This window comes from Octopus bimaculoides, chromosome 17 (genome assembly GCF_001194135.2).
Source record: "Octopus bimaculoides isolate UCB-OBI-ISO-001 chromosome 17, ASM119413v2, whole genome shotgun sequence".
Lineage (NCBI taxonomy): Eukaryota > Metazoa > Mollusca > Cephalopoda > Octopoda > Octopodidae > Octopus > Octopus bimaculoides.
The window spans coordinates 56,332,574-56,347,750 of NC_068997.1; the positions used below are offsets into that span (position 1 = coordinate 56,332,574).

At 32.9% G+C, this 15,177-nt stretch overlaps 1 long non-coding RNA gene across 1 annotated transcript in view; it reads left to right on the plus strand.

Annotated features, from left to right (window-relative positions):
• LOC128249704 (uncharacterized) overlaps positions 1-15,177 on the plus strand; it is a 170,180-nt gene that overhangs the window by 49,948 nt on the left and 105,055 nt on the right. The window contains exon 2 of the long non-coding RNA XR_008265825.1: positions 11,842-11,951. This is a non-coding gene — a long non-coding RNA (uncharacterized LOC128249704). The remainder of the gene's footprint in view (positions 1-11,841; positions 11,952-15,177) is intronic.

The following is a 15,177-nucleotide window of genomic DNA, read 5'->3' on the forward strand; positions in this document are numbered from 1 at the left end:
ATATAGAGGGAGAGAGAGAGAAAAAGATACATAGATAGATAGATATAGATAAAGATATGTGTATATACATATATATGTATCTGTGTATGTATATATACACACAAAGATAAATATATGCATATGTCTACAATGAATTTTTTCTGTTTAGATATAAAACAATATATAAATAAATAAATAAAAGTTTGGGAAATGAAATTCAATTAAAATTTACAAAATGAAATTAAGAAAAATAATTTGTTAATAAAGAATTGAAATAACATAGTGATTTGGACATCTGCCTTTTTATAAAAACACAAGTTCAAATTTTTGATGAAAACATCTAATTTTCTTATTAAGATAACAATAAAAAATGCTATATAAGCTCTTTTCCTCTTGTTTAAAAGGAAGAGAAGAAAATCTGAAGAATAATACACTTTAAAAAAGGAAATGTATATAAAAAAGTAAATGTAAAAGAAAAAGAAAGAAAAAAGTAAGAAAGTATAATAAACATGTCCTTGTAAAATGTAATCAAATTTTTGATGAATTTAATTTAAGGACAAAAATAATGTAAAAGCAGAACAAAGTAGAAAATATATTTAAAGAATAAGTAAAGAAAATTAAAAGAAAAAAAAAACCCAGTTCTTGTGTAAGACATTGAAGAAATAATTCCTTGAAACGCTTGCATCTGTTGTATATCAGAGAAATTGGAAATTTAATCTGAAATAAAGCCAATGAAAATAATTTTGAGAACAGACAAGATACAGATATACAAACATATATGTATATAAAATATACGTGGGTGCAGGTGTAGCTGTGTGCTTCCCAAACAGCTGGTGCTGGGTTCAGTCTCACTGCATGGCACCTTGGTCAAGTGTCTTCTGGCCAAAGCCTTGTGAGTGGATTTGGTAGACAGAAACCGAAAGAAGTCCATTGCATGTGTGTATGTATTTATGTAGGTAGGTAGGTGTGTGTGTATGTATGTACGTATGTATATACGTGTGCATGTATTAAAAGGATGTGTTATAATACTATTCCATATATACACAAACAGCCATACCAACAATCCAACATACTTCCCTGAAATTGCTGGCCTTGTGCCAAAATTTGCAACCAATATTAAAATATTGTATGAAAGAGATATAACTCTAATAACATATAAGATCTTTGTGGAGAAAGAGCAGGATTGTGCTGAGTTGTATTTGTGTTGAATTAAAAGAAGGGAGAATTTATTTGAGTTCAGAAATGTGTAAATTAAGAGATGTTAGTGGTGCATTTTAAAGGTAATGAATGATGTCATTAAACTGTAAATTACTGTATTTAAAACAAGATGAGAAATAATTCACAATAAAAGAAAATAGTCAAGGTTTGGGGGTTGATATGCAATGAATGGATTAAAGAGATTTCAATTAGTTCCACTTTATATAAAGCATTGCTTTACTGCTGTTCTTTGTGGGTTGTCTTATAAACTGTACAAAGATAAAATATGCATAAAAGAACAATTAAAATTAGTTAAATTATGATGGAGAGAGAATATGATGCGAAACTCTGATGCTGTATGGAATATGGAATTGTACAACCTAAGACATAAGGAAATATTTTCTAAGTTATTCAGTTTGACAATGTGAAAGAAAGGTACATAGACTTGTAAGATGTGAAATAGGTGTTTAGGTAGAGTGTCGAAGTTTTGAGTAGAGTTTTATATAATTTAAAATAAAAATATGATAATAATAAATTAGAATGATTTAAATATAATGGTGGTTGATAAAGTGATGGTATTTATATTGCTGTGAGAAGATTTCTAAGAAGAAAGCTGTCATAATGTATATCTGGTTATGTGAATAATGTATGATTAGTAGAAGTATTTCGATGAAAGGTGTAGATAAATGGTGCTGGAGATGAAGTGTGTAGATAAATGGTGCTGGAGATGAAGTGTGTAAAAGAGTACAGTGAAGAGTAGCCAAAGCTTTTAGATGTAAGAATATGCCTTCGATTAAAATAACAAAAATTACAATCAGATGATTTGTGGATGTGAGAACCTGAATTAATATCACAATTATGTTTTACAAAACAGGAAACTTGCTTAGTGACAATGCTTCCAGCTTTTTTACGTTCTGAGTTCAAATGCTCCCAGGGGCAACTTTGCCTTTCATATTTTTAGCAGGTGATAAAAATATCACACATATATATCTACATGTATACATAACATACATACATATGTACATCTATATATATTTTAAATAATGAGTAGAGGTGGCATTTTTGGATGATTTTTATTTTAATAATATTTACATTATTTATACATACATACGTACATATGTATGTATATATAAATATCTATATATATATATGTGTGTGTGTGTGTATATATATATATATATATATATATATATACACACACAAACATGTATATACACACACATGCACACAGCATTGTTTCTGTCTGTTGTTCTTCTTTCTTTCTCGTGCACTCTCCTTTTTTTATTTTCCTTGTTTTAATCATTGAACTGTTGCCACCTGAAAGAATTTTTAAGGAATCGTGTGAACTCCCTCTTTTGCTGCTTCAGAGTCTGCTGTTCGTTCGAGTAATTCCTATTGAACTCTGTTCAGCTATGTTTTTGATGGAAAATCAGTTTTAAGACAGACAGGGAAATACTTGTGAACATGAAACACTTCCTGCTCTTAATTCAAGGTTGATTGGTTCATTAGAAACAGAATAAAACTACAAAATTAATCATATCAACAACATACAAGAGACTCTATCAACCATTGTTAGAATGGAAGAATGTTCAAACGAAAGAATCTGTTTCTGCTATGATATAAATCTTCCTTTCGCTTCCATTTTAATGCTTATAGATATTTTGTACAGCAGCTCAACCAATGATTGATGGCAAAACCTGGCAGACTGATAGACTATCTCAATGTCTTGCTCTTAACTTCTCATGTATCTTGTAGAAAGTTTACCACATTTTTTCTTTCAAAGTAATATAAAATTAATATAATAATCTTTTCTACTCTAGGCACAAGGCCTGAAATTTTTGGGGAGGGGGCCAGTCGATTACATCGACCGCAGTATGCAACTGGTACTTAATTTATCAGCGGAAAATTTATATAATATTAATTGAATATGTTGGTGATTTGACAGAATCATTTGCATGGTGGGCAAAATGTTTAGTGGCATTCTAACTGTTATTCCCTTATTTGCTTCAGTCGTTTGACTGTGGCCATGCTGGAGCACCACCTTTTAGTTGAAGAAATCGACCCCCAGGACTTATTCCTTGTAAGCCTGGTACTTATTCTATCAGTCCTCTTTGCCAAACCACTAAGTTATAGCGATGTAAACACACCAACAGTTTTGTGAGGTACATAAATCTTTTCTGTTATAATTCAGGCATGGTTGTGTGGTAAGGGGTTTGCTTCCCAACCACATGGTCCTAGGTTCAATCCTATTGAGTATCACTTGGGGCAAGTGTCTTCCACTATAACCTTAGGCCAACCAAAACCTTGTGAGCGGATTTGGTACATGTATGTGTGTGTGTGTGTGTGTTCATGTCTGTGTTTGTTCTCCACCATACTTGACAACCAGTGTTGGTGTGTTTACATCCCTGTCAGTGGTTCAGCAAAAGAGACCGATAGAATATGTACCAGGCTTTAAAAAAAAAAAAATAAATAACTGTGGTTGATTCATTCGACTAACATTTTTACTAAGTGCTGCCCCAGCATGGCCACAGTCAAATGACTAAAACAATAAAAGATAAAAGATATGTATTTACGTGTGTGTATATATATATATATGTGTGTGTGTGTGTGTAAAAGTAGCAATAAATATAAGATAAAGGAGACCTGACCCACTGATTCAACACTCAGTGTGCTTTACTCTTAAACAAGTTTCTTAACTCTACTTCTAATGGTTTGCCTGTTTGAAACAAATTAGTTCAATGGTTAGGAAAAGCATATCCAGTTGTTAAAGAAATTTCTGCAACAAATAAAGAGTTCTATTTGACCATTTCACCTTATAATGTCTAAATTATTAATATGCAGAAAAAAAAAATATTATTAGCAAGTCTAAAAGCAAAACAGAAAAAGTTGCCACATCTGCCAGATATTAGAATTAGCTGCATGCAATAATGGTGTTGAATCCTCAAGAATCTTTCGAGCTTGGACAAGCTTTTGGTTCTGTCATTTTATATATTTCTTATTTATTTGTTTTCTTTTTTGTCTTCTATAAGATCATGTTGGTTGAAGCATCATGAATTATTAACAAAAGGCACCACAGGGTTAAAAATAGAAGAATAACAACCGAGTAAAATAAAAATAAACTGTATTAATGAATGCATGCCTACACACACACACACACACAAATATATTCACATACATATATATATGTTCACATGGATATGTGTAGACATATGTTTATATACGTATATATGTGTGTGAATGTGTTGTGTGAGTGTATTTGAGTTTGTACACATTTAAGTATATATATCTATATATAAACCTATGTACATATGTCTGTTTTTCTATCTGTCTGTCTGTATATCTTCACTTACAGCTGTTTCAATTAATACTCAGTAAATATTAAGCAAATATTAAATTTATATTTATATGACCTGAGCATATTTATATGATCCTTGGATGTTTTATATGTGCTTATGAAATCATTATAGCAGACTATAATATATAATGTATATATATATATATTTGATTTGTATTACATACACTTCCATTTCCAGAGGTTGATATCTTACATTCTCCTACACTGGATATTGAAGTGGAGTATTTAACTATTGTTAAATAGTATTCTTGAATCTCTTCAATTTTATCTTATTTTTATTTATCTTGGTCAAATTTATCCAAGACGAGCGAATTACTGGTACATACATAATAAAGGGTATAAAATAAAAGGCTATGTTTTAACCCTCTTACTAGCGTATTTTTGTCAAAATATACTGTCTACTACTACTACTCATCTAATATCATCTGTTTGCAATGCTGCCATGGGTTGGACAGTTTGACATGGAGCTGGCCAGTTGGGGTGCTGTCCAAACTCCAATTGTCTGTTGTGGCATGGTTTCTATGGCTGGATGCCCTTCCTAATGCCAACCACTTTACAGAGTATGTTGGGTGCTTTTTATGAGCCACCATTAATTTTGAAAATAATTAGGAACTTGTAGACTGACTTAGTTATCTTTATGCTTGTGCCTGGAGCATAAATTGCTGAGGAATTTTGATGGAAACTTTTAATTTAGATCACTTTAAATCAAGAAATTTATTCCACAAAAGCAGGAGAAGTTACAGGTGGGTTGGTATCAAAAGGGTTAACGCAAAGTTAAAACCATGGGGACTGCAAATGAGATCCCTTCATACCTGGGTCCCTAACATTTCTGATAGACCCTTGCAAATCTCACTCATATTTTTAAGCATAAATGAGCATAAAACACACACACACACATAGATGTATATATATATACATACACACACACACAGACACGTGTACAGAGAGATATCTATATAAACTTACATTCACGCTCATTTACATTTGTCTATTTTTTCTTAATTTTTAATGAAGTTATTTCTTCAGGGAAATAGAATTTCATAGCTTCTCTCTCTTTCTCTCACACTCTCTCCCCCCCTCTCTCTTTGAGTTCTTGTCGAAGCAGTAATCATTCTTCTCTACCATACTATATGTATTATAATTACTTTTTCCTCCTTCCACCATTCAGGCACATAATTGATCATCATCGTCATCATCATCATTGTCATCACCATTGTCATCGTAAATCATCTTTCTCCTCCTCCTCTTCATCATCATCATCATCGTTGTTGTCATTGTCATCGCCATTGTCGTCACTACCTGCAGTGCTGTCCCTCCTCCTCCTCCTCATCATCACCATCACCATCACCATCATCTACTCCATACCCCCAACTGTAGTTGATCTATTGAAGAATTAAATTACCTTTAACTCTGTATACTTAGCCTAACTTAAAATTCTGATGAATAATAAATAATTACTTTACAATGGTAAGAACCAAGGAGGCTGAAACGTACATCACTGGGGAGTTGGGGGTGGGGTAGGGGTGCAGGAAATTTCCAAATGTTTGATAATCACTTTCAATTTTATCGTCTATTTCTTTTTGAAATAAAATGTACAGTTACCATGGTAATCTAATTTTATGCATTTTTAAATTATGTTCTTATAATTATTTATCTTCTGATAATTAAAAAAGAAAAGGAAAGAAAACGATTGTTGCCAAGAAACTTCTAGCAACAATAGCTTTTTCTTCCTTCAAGATTAGAGAGGTTAATATTTTAGAAGAATAGTTGATATCACTCAAAGAAAATAAAGCAGGATGAAATGACAGAAGACAGAAAGAGAAATAAAGACATATTGTTGTATCTTTGGAGGGTCATTATGTCAATGATGATAATAACACACACACACACTGGTTCAATATCACTTCTTTATTGAGGGTCAATTGGTTAAATATCTAACCAACCAACTAATTGATTGTTTGTTTAATGTGTTGGTTAAGCAATTAATCAGTTGTTTGTTTCTTAATATCCTTTCATCACAATTTGAAACCTCATCAATGATATACTTTCTCATTCCAAGGTCTGCCATGAGTTTCCAAATCACAAGATTTGCTGCACCTCACAAATTCACATCAAGAATCTTGCAATCTAAATCCAAAAACAAAGAGAAATCAAGATAAAAACAAAGAAATACTACAGGCAATAGTCATTTTGGTAGATGGTCTGTAAATAAATATAGGAATTTCCTCATCAGAAACAGCAAATTATTCAATCCAGTCAATGGTTTTTCTAGAGAGGAAAAGCATTCTTAGGTTTCAGTACATTTTTGACAATATGGAATTTTAGCATTTTTACTTCGAATAATTCTTTCATTCAGGAATGCTCTGATACCTGCCACACCAATGCTTGCTTTTAACAGAGTTTCTAAATCTCTCTTGCAGTTGTTCATCGTTGCAAGAATGCCATTGTCATCCATGGCATTCTTACGGAGGCTGGTTGATGTGGGCTGCTTTCAATGGTTGCTGTTGGTCAGAGTCTTTTGTCAGAACTGCCTGCTCTGATGGTTCTGTCAATTTGCTTTTCTTTATTCTCTCTCTCTCTCTCTCTCTCTCTCTCTCTCTCTCTCTCTCTAACTAAATCTTCTGTTGCTTAAAACTTTGTTATCATGGCCAGATACAAGATCCAACCTTGTGATGACCATAGCTTGCAATTATGCTTTTCTACATATCCGTTTTTATTTAATAAGCAAATAGTTGTCACATAAAGAACTCACAAAGCTTTCAGTTGTTGTGAGGAAGAGATCCATGGCTGATGACACTACATTGGAACCACTTCAAGCCAAATGCTCAATGAAATGATCCATTGAAAAGTTTCAGCTACATTGTCATAGATGCAAACATTATGAATTCAAATTGTCTCTGGTCAGAGGTGGTGGTCATTTATTTAATTGTCAAATACAGCCACACCACATTTGTTTCGTGAGTATTGATAACATGGCTGGTAACATGTGGACTGTGCACATATTAGGTGGGGGTGGGCATGAGTAGTAAAGTATGGACCGTCCAAAGACAAAGGGGTTAGTGGAGGGATGCGTTAAACAGACTTGACTTTCACTATGACCAAAATTGACTAAACTCAAAACCAAATGAATCTCTTCTGTAAAAAAGATTCTTTGCATTACATTTAAACTTCTTCTTATTCCACTTTGATAAACAAACCTCATTTTTTTTCTTCTTGGGTTTAGCTTTTTATTTTATTTGGGGGTGAGGGTCACCAGTGATGCTTTATTTCCTCCATGGTCAGCCTTTACAAAAACATCATTTCACACAATGGCATTGCTGTATATTTATCGGTCAGTTTTAGACTTAGCTATATTTGACACTACATTGTAGGATATAACTGGTGGACCAGTCCTGCTTAACAGGAACTGATTTCATCGATAATTTGTGAATGGACTCAGGCCAATGGATTATAAACTTTAGAAGGATTATCTCATTTTTTTTTCTTTTTTGTTTCTGTAGAAAATCTAGCTGAGCACTTTTAACAGAAGGGTTGTCAATTATTTGAGACAATCTACTTTCTATTATATTGAAGTCTAATCTATTATACATTCATTCAACTTCCTTCCAGCCTTTCTGGTGCTAACAAAATTGTTGTTCTCTAGAAATGGTAATATTCATCTCAGATGTTAATAAGCAAATAGAAGAGAATGCTATAAAAGGCTGGGTTTTGTTGTTGTTTTTTTTTTCACATTTTCATTTAATTTCAAGATGATTACTTCCTTTCCTGCTTTCCAGAATATATTTCAAGCTTCAGTAAATTAAGAACAAGTGTTGCTATTTATTTCCAATTAGCTCTGTTCAATGAGAATTATATTACATGAATGTATTTTTACAGAACACTTCACATTTGCCTCAAATTAATCACTCAATGTTGCTTAATCTTTAGTTTTTCATAGAAATATACACAGCAATATTGTGCACAGATGATTTGTAATTCATTGGGTTATGACAGACAAGCAAATTGAAAGCAAAACGTATTCCTTTCGATTTGTGTTCAACATTTGTTGTTAAGCTACCACAATTCTTGTCAATTACAAAGTATCTCTGCTTCTTACTGTGCTCAGATGTGACTACCATAATATGAATATGCAGTTCCACGACATGGGTGACCAAAATTTGTCACTTTATTACTCTAAATGACCTTTAAGACAATTCTTTGACGAATTCCATAATAAATTCCATAAAAAATAAAAATTGAACTGGTAAAAGTTATTGAATACATCCCCAACTCCATAAACCTACAGATCAGAAGTTATGTGCAATTGTCAAAATAGCACACAACCAAATTGTAGGATCCCACACTCTGACCATTTATAAATCCAATTTGCTCCAGGTAATTAATACTTCTCCCCTTTTTTTACACAACTAAATAAAGGAACTCGAGCCTACCATGTTCGTACTAACACTATTCGTATAATAATCATAACGATGGACTTTTGATTATGGCTTTAACAAAGGTCAGAGGTAATTGACTGATGAAACGATCTTTTAGCCTGGCATCTGGGAGACTTGTGTGGTAGAATTATTTTCATAGCGACACTAGAATATGTTTATTTAACATATTGTTGTAACTTTGTTTACTATTCTAGTATTCTTTGTAAGCTTAGTACTTATTCTGTCGATCTCTTTTGCTGAACTGCTAGGTTATGAGGGACATAAACACACCAACATTGGTTGTTAAGCAACGGTGTGAAGGCTGTCAAATACACACACACAAATTTATACATATATATATATATACATGTATATATATATATATATATATATGTATGTATATATATATATATATATATATATATATATATATATATATATATATATATATATATATATATATATATATATATATACGATGGATTTCTTTCAGTTTCCATCTACAAATACCACTCACAAGGCTTTGGTCAGCCCGAGGCTATAGTAGAAAACACTTGCCCAAGGTGCCACACAATGGGATGAACCAGGAACCATGTGGTTGGGAAGCAAGCTTCTAATCACCCAACCACAACTTTTCAGTTATCATAGCCTCTTTAGTGCTAGAAATACATAGACATTTGGTTGCTTAGTGGTTGTAAAAAACATGTAACAAAATTTAGTGAAGAATATTCGTGGAGAGATGGAAAAGTTATCCCCCTTGGACTGGTGTTAGCTTTGATTGGAGTGCATAAGCTTTGTATGAATCACTCGTAAATGGACGTGACCATGTTGCCAAAATTAGTTTGCATTCATGAGGATAGTATTCAAAAATTTTGCTTTTCAAGACTAGGAGAACACCTATATTATGTGAATATTTTAGAATAATTCTCTTCTTCAAGATTCAGCCTGATTTGTTCCAATAATCACCAGCTGATATTCAATGCTGTTGCATCTTCTTTTAATGCCACATGTAGCTGATCTTAAAATGGTATCTGTGGTTATTCAACCCGGCCCTGAGGGTGCTCACTTTTACTCTGACTGGTTTATGTAAATGTGTCATCCTATTGGTGTTTGCCAAAGCTACTTCGAATTATATATTTATATAAATATAATGCTTTTGTGAATATGCGTATCCTTACGTGTGAGAATTCCCAATGTGCACTGATATAAACATAAATAGCTATACACGTAAAAATATATATTGACCAACAAGCACACAAATGTATCTCTGCAAACATACACAGATATATATATATATATATATATATATATATATATATATGAATATAATGTATGCATTTGTGTGTGTGTGTGTGTGTGTGTGTGTGTAATAAAGAGCAGTAACTTATTTTGATTAAAATAGTATAAATCTAGATAAATATCTATAAATGCTATAAAGATTTATATTTGAAGAGAAAAGAGATGTGAACTGGGATTTTCTGTTTTCTTTTGGAATATCATTAAGGTTTCATATGTTGCTTCTTATTCATTTTGCTAAGGAAATTAGTCACGAGAACTTTACCAAGTATTAGTCACCAAGCAGCATTTTATAATAAAAATCAAAGAAGAAATTGAATTCATTAAAATTTATTATAGTCAGTACATTAACCCTTAACCTAATTAGTCAAATCGGTGCTAATGGCCTATTTGCGATATTGACTTTGACTCGCTTGGTCTTAAATTTTGTTTAAATTATGAAGAGAAACACTTATTCTTTACTGATCTTTTATTTGTTTCATTTATTAGACTGTGGCCATACTGGGGCACCACCTTGAGGAACTGTTTTCTAGTCAAATGCATGGACCACAGTGAATTTTTTAAAAGCTTGGTACTTATTCATCAGTCACTTGCTGAATTAACAGGAATGTAAACATACCAACACCAGTTGCGAAGTTGTGGTGGGAAACAGACACACACACATGCATGTGCATGCATGCACACATACATACGCACATGCATGCTCATGCACACTTGTACACACTCACACACACACATGTATATACCAGATTAACGACATAAATGTGAAACAAGGTGAAAAAAAACATAGGACTCGAATACCAGAGATGTAGTAATATGCTTTATTAATGAAGCTGCAAAAACAACACAAAAACTTTTACTCGGAGTTTCATGTTCCCATTCATCAGACAGTTTTGGTTGAGAATCATATTTATATACATAAAGTAAAAAGTAAAAGAGTTGAAAGGAAGAGTAAGAACAGTTTGGCAGTTTTTAATAATCACTACAAATGTTTTGATACATACGGATCAATGTACATACAGGATTTAAATTTAAATTAAATTATGTAACGATTTACCTGTATAAGAAGATTATGCATTTATATACTATGTTTTTTTAGCACATTGGTTCAGGAGTGGACATGCAGACTTTCTACAGCATGTGCAGTTAATCGTATTCTTATGTTTATCTGATGGCTCTGATCGATTCTGTTTTCATGATGTTCTGTTTGATTTCTAGCATCCAAGGCTTTGTTTAATCAGTAATCTGTTTTGTTGTAACTTTTTGGATGACATATTTCAACTATATTGTCACCGTCTTTTACACTATCTGAGATTTTGCAGTCTATCAGTTGTCTATTTTGGTTATTGGTGTTAAATTCTGTGTAGTTTTGATTTGTTTGTTCTCTACCAGCAGACGTTGTTTGTGTGTTCAATTTCTGGTTGTTGTAATTGTCTATGTACTACTCCATGTTATAAGATGTTGCATATGATATTTTCACTGTGTGCTTGTTGAATAAACGGTAAACGAGCTCTCTTTGTAATCTAATATGTTCTTAACAAAACACACCTCAACTGTATATATATATATATATATATTTATTTGATGGTCTTCTTTCAGTTTCCATCTACCAAATCCACTCATAAGGCTTTGATTGCCCTGATGCTAGAATAGCAGAAACTTGCCCAAAGGACCCTTGCAGTGGGATTGAACCTGGAACCATGTGACTGGTAGGTAAAGCTTCTTACCATATGTAATGAATCCATAGTTGCAGGATAAGGAAATTGTTTGGACAAATTGTAGTTGAAAGAATTGTGGTATTGTCAATTGTTTCAATTCCAGGAATAAACCCTGCCCAGACCTGTCCAAACCCATGATGACCCCCCGAAGAAGTTTAGGTTTTCGTATCTGCACAATTTACAAAGGTCCAATGCATGTGGCCAGTTAAATGTTTCCATTTAAACATAAAAGGGGTTAAACATAAAAAGGGTTTCAGATATTTGAATCAGTGAGATATTATTTAAACCCAGCTCAGCTTTGAAATCTCAAACCTACAATCAAAGGCAAGCAAACCACAGTCACACATTCTTAATTCCATACAAAATATATCAAGGAGTACATTATCCAATGTGTCAATGTTTGTTAAGTTGTAGTGCATAATTTAAAGGAGATTTAGTAGCTCACTTCCAGCAGTTCTATCAACTTCAGAACACTTTCTTTGATGGTTCAATGTGATTTTATGTTTGACTATGAACAGATGTGTGTGTGTGTGTGTGTGTGTGTGTGTGTGTGTGTGTGTGTGTGTGTGTGTGTGTGTGTACACCACTTTAACAACATAGGAAGTATATCTACACCTCAGAAACTTAACACTTGATAGCTTTGCACTTAGCTTTAAATATGCATAACAAAAAGACACAGTCCCAGCTCACCACAAGACCAATATCTTTCTCTATTTTGCAGTGTTAAATCTGAATCTTACAGGATGACAAGTTTCTTGATAGTGACACAATGACTTGATGTGTTATAGGGAAAAAAAAGATGTCAATGACAGGAATCTCATGGGCCATTAATATTAAAAAAAAACAGAAGAGGATGATAATAATATCAGAAACAATAAAAAAAAAACAACCTATCTCATGTTACATATTTCCCTCATCCCGCCACCTCCAGCTGCTTTGTAGATATATCAGCAGATACGTTGACCCTTCATCACTATATTCTAAGATATTGAACTGACTGTGAGAAGCCATTATTCATTAATAAGAAAAGTCATTCTGTAGCAAAATGAAAACTGTTAGGGAACGAATATTTAAATGTAAGTTTGGTAATGGTTAATTAGGTGGTGTTAATTAGCTGTCGTTTTTGAACTGCAGGTGAGAACGGTAAGCAAAGGTATTTCAGACTTCCTTATCTGCAGATGTGGCTAGAGGGTGGAGTATTCAGCAACTATTTCTAGCAGTCTGAGTGGCATAGAGAAGCTCCTTGATAGGCTTGTGTTCAGTTTGATTGTAATGGTGTGTGTTCTCTTGAAGGTGCATGATCTAGTGATCGCAAGATCATAGTTTCAATTCCAAGGCCAGGCAGTGCAAAATACTGCATTTCATGTTTCTCTGCAATCATTTCAACATCATGTATGTAGCACACCTGTACAGGTAATATTGATTTGATGAGGGGAGTGAGCAACATAAACATTTGATCACTATAAGCAAATCATCCTTGTGGCTGTTTCGGCGGGAAATTGTGGGACCCTCATCAGTTGTATGATAATGGGAGAGAGGGGGACAAATATCTGTCAAATGTAAATAATGAAAATAATGTGCATAATTGCTCATCTCTTAAATATAGAACTGTATAGAAACCATGCGGAAATGAATATGGAATGAGGTGGAAGAATCAGTAGAGCATTGCTAAATCTTGTGCTATCTGGTTATAGATCCTTGCATGATAAGTTCAAATCCATGCAGTGCCAAGTTTTGCTTTTGGTTTTTGTTTTAAGGTTTTAAATCAGTTTTTTATGGATCAAATGGATCCCCTTTGATCCCTGTTTTATTCAGATGGACCCCCACAGCTATTCAATGTTTAAAAAATTCTATGATATTTTTATTGTTAGATATTATTAGTTATCATATGAAAGAACTTAACAAAATATTTTGTATATTGTTGTAGTATAACTGATTTATTGCACATAAATTTTAATGGCAAAATCTTTTATGGACCCTAAAGGGCCATAAGGACCCTAGTTGGTTGAGGACAGAAAGCAGCATTAGTAGTGTGGACAGTTAATGAAATAAAATATCAGTTAAATACTGCTCCCTTGCACCAAACTTGTGACTTAGTGACTGGTGTAACACTAAAAATATAAACATTTCTATCAAGGTTATGGAAAAAAAATCAAGAACAACATATGATAATGTTCAAAGGTTTTCTCCCATGAATTTGTGATAGCACTGGTACCCACCGATAGCTTCCAGATTATTATTGCTTCAGTTTGTTCCCTTCCCTTTTTCTGTCTGGTTGTCCTCAGCATTATTTCTGACAAATACAATCCATACAGTTTAAATGACTATTTAACTGTGAGAGTTCAAGCATGTCTGCTGGAGTAATATTCACGAAAGATAAATCAATAACAAAGCCCCGTAACATGTATGGTAGCATGTGATATAAAACTCATGTAGATATTTTACTGCTCAGACCTCATCTTGGCGCCAGGAGGGTTCAATGAAATGTCTATTAGTATAAATCTTGAAATCTTGAAATTGTTTCAGCTTCAAAGCTGTAGTCATGCTGGGGCACTACCACTGTATTTTCACTTGGTGTTATTCTAAACAGATTAATCACGTCTGCTCAAATGATACGCTTCGTTTCAAAAATGTATTTATTGTTGCAGACACAACATCACTTGCCAGCAACAATTGCTACAATTTATCAGCCAAAATTCAGAATTAGTTCTTCTCACAGATGATATAGAACATATATCATTTGATTCTACAAATAGTTTTCCTATCTTAGAACACAATGCTGTGACATGTTAATCAATGCCAAAATTCCAAGTGGAATTGCTGCTGAAGTGATGTTTTTAGTATTCTACAGTTAATAATGCTGCTCATAATCTCTCAGGTTGGAACCTAAAACAGGAAGTTTCTAAAAGAAACAAACAAAACTCCTGTACAAACCAAAGTTAATCTCATTCTTGTCTGTGTGTTCAATTGTATCTTCTGTGGATGGAATAAATTATATTTTCTATTTTTTTTTCTTATATTTGTGTGTCTTGTTATAGCTTATGATTTTCTTTATATTTCACATGTTTTATTATTTGTGTTGGTTTTTTTTTTAATACTTTGTATATTTTTTGTTCTGTTTTGTGTGTTTTGTTATTTTTGTAATTTTGTTATACCACCAACTAGAAATTGTAAGAACTTTGTGACCAAAATGAAAAGAAAGGAAACTAAAAATATG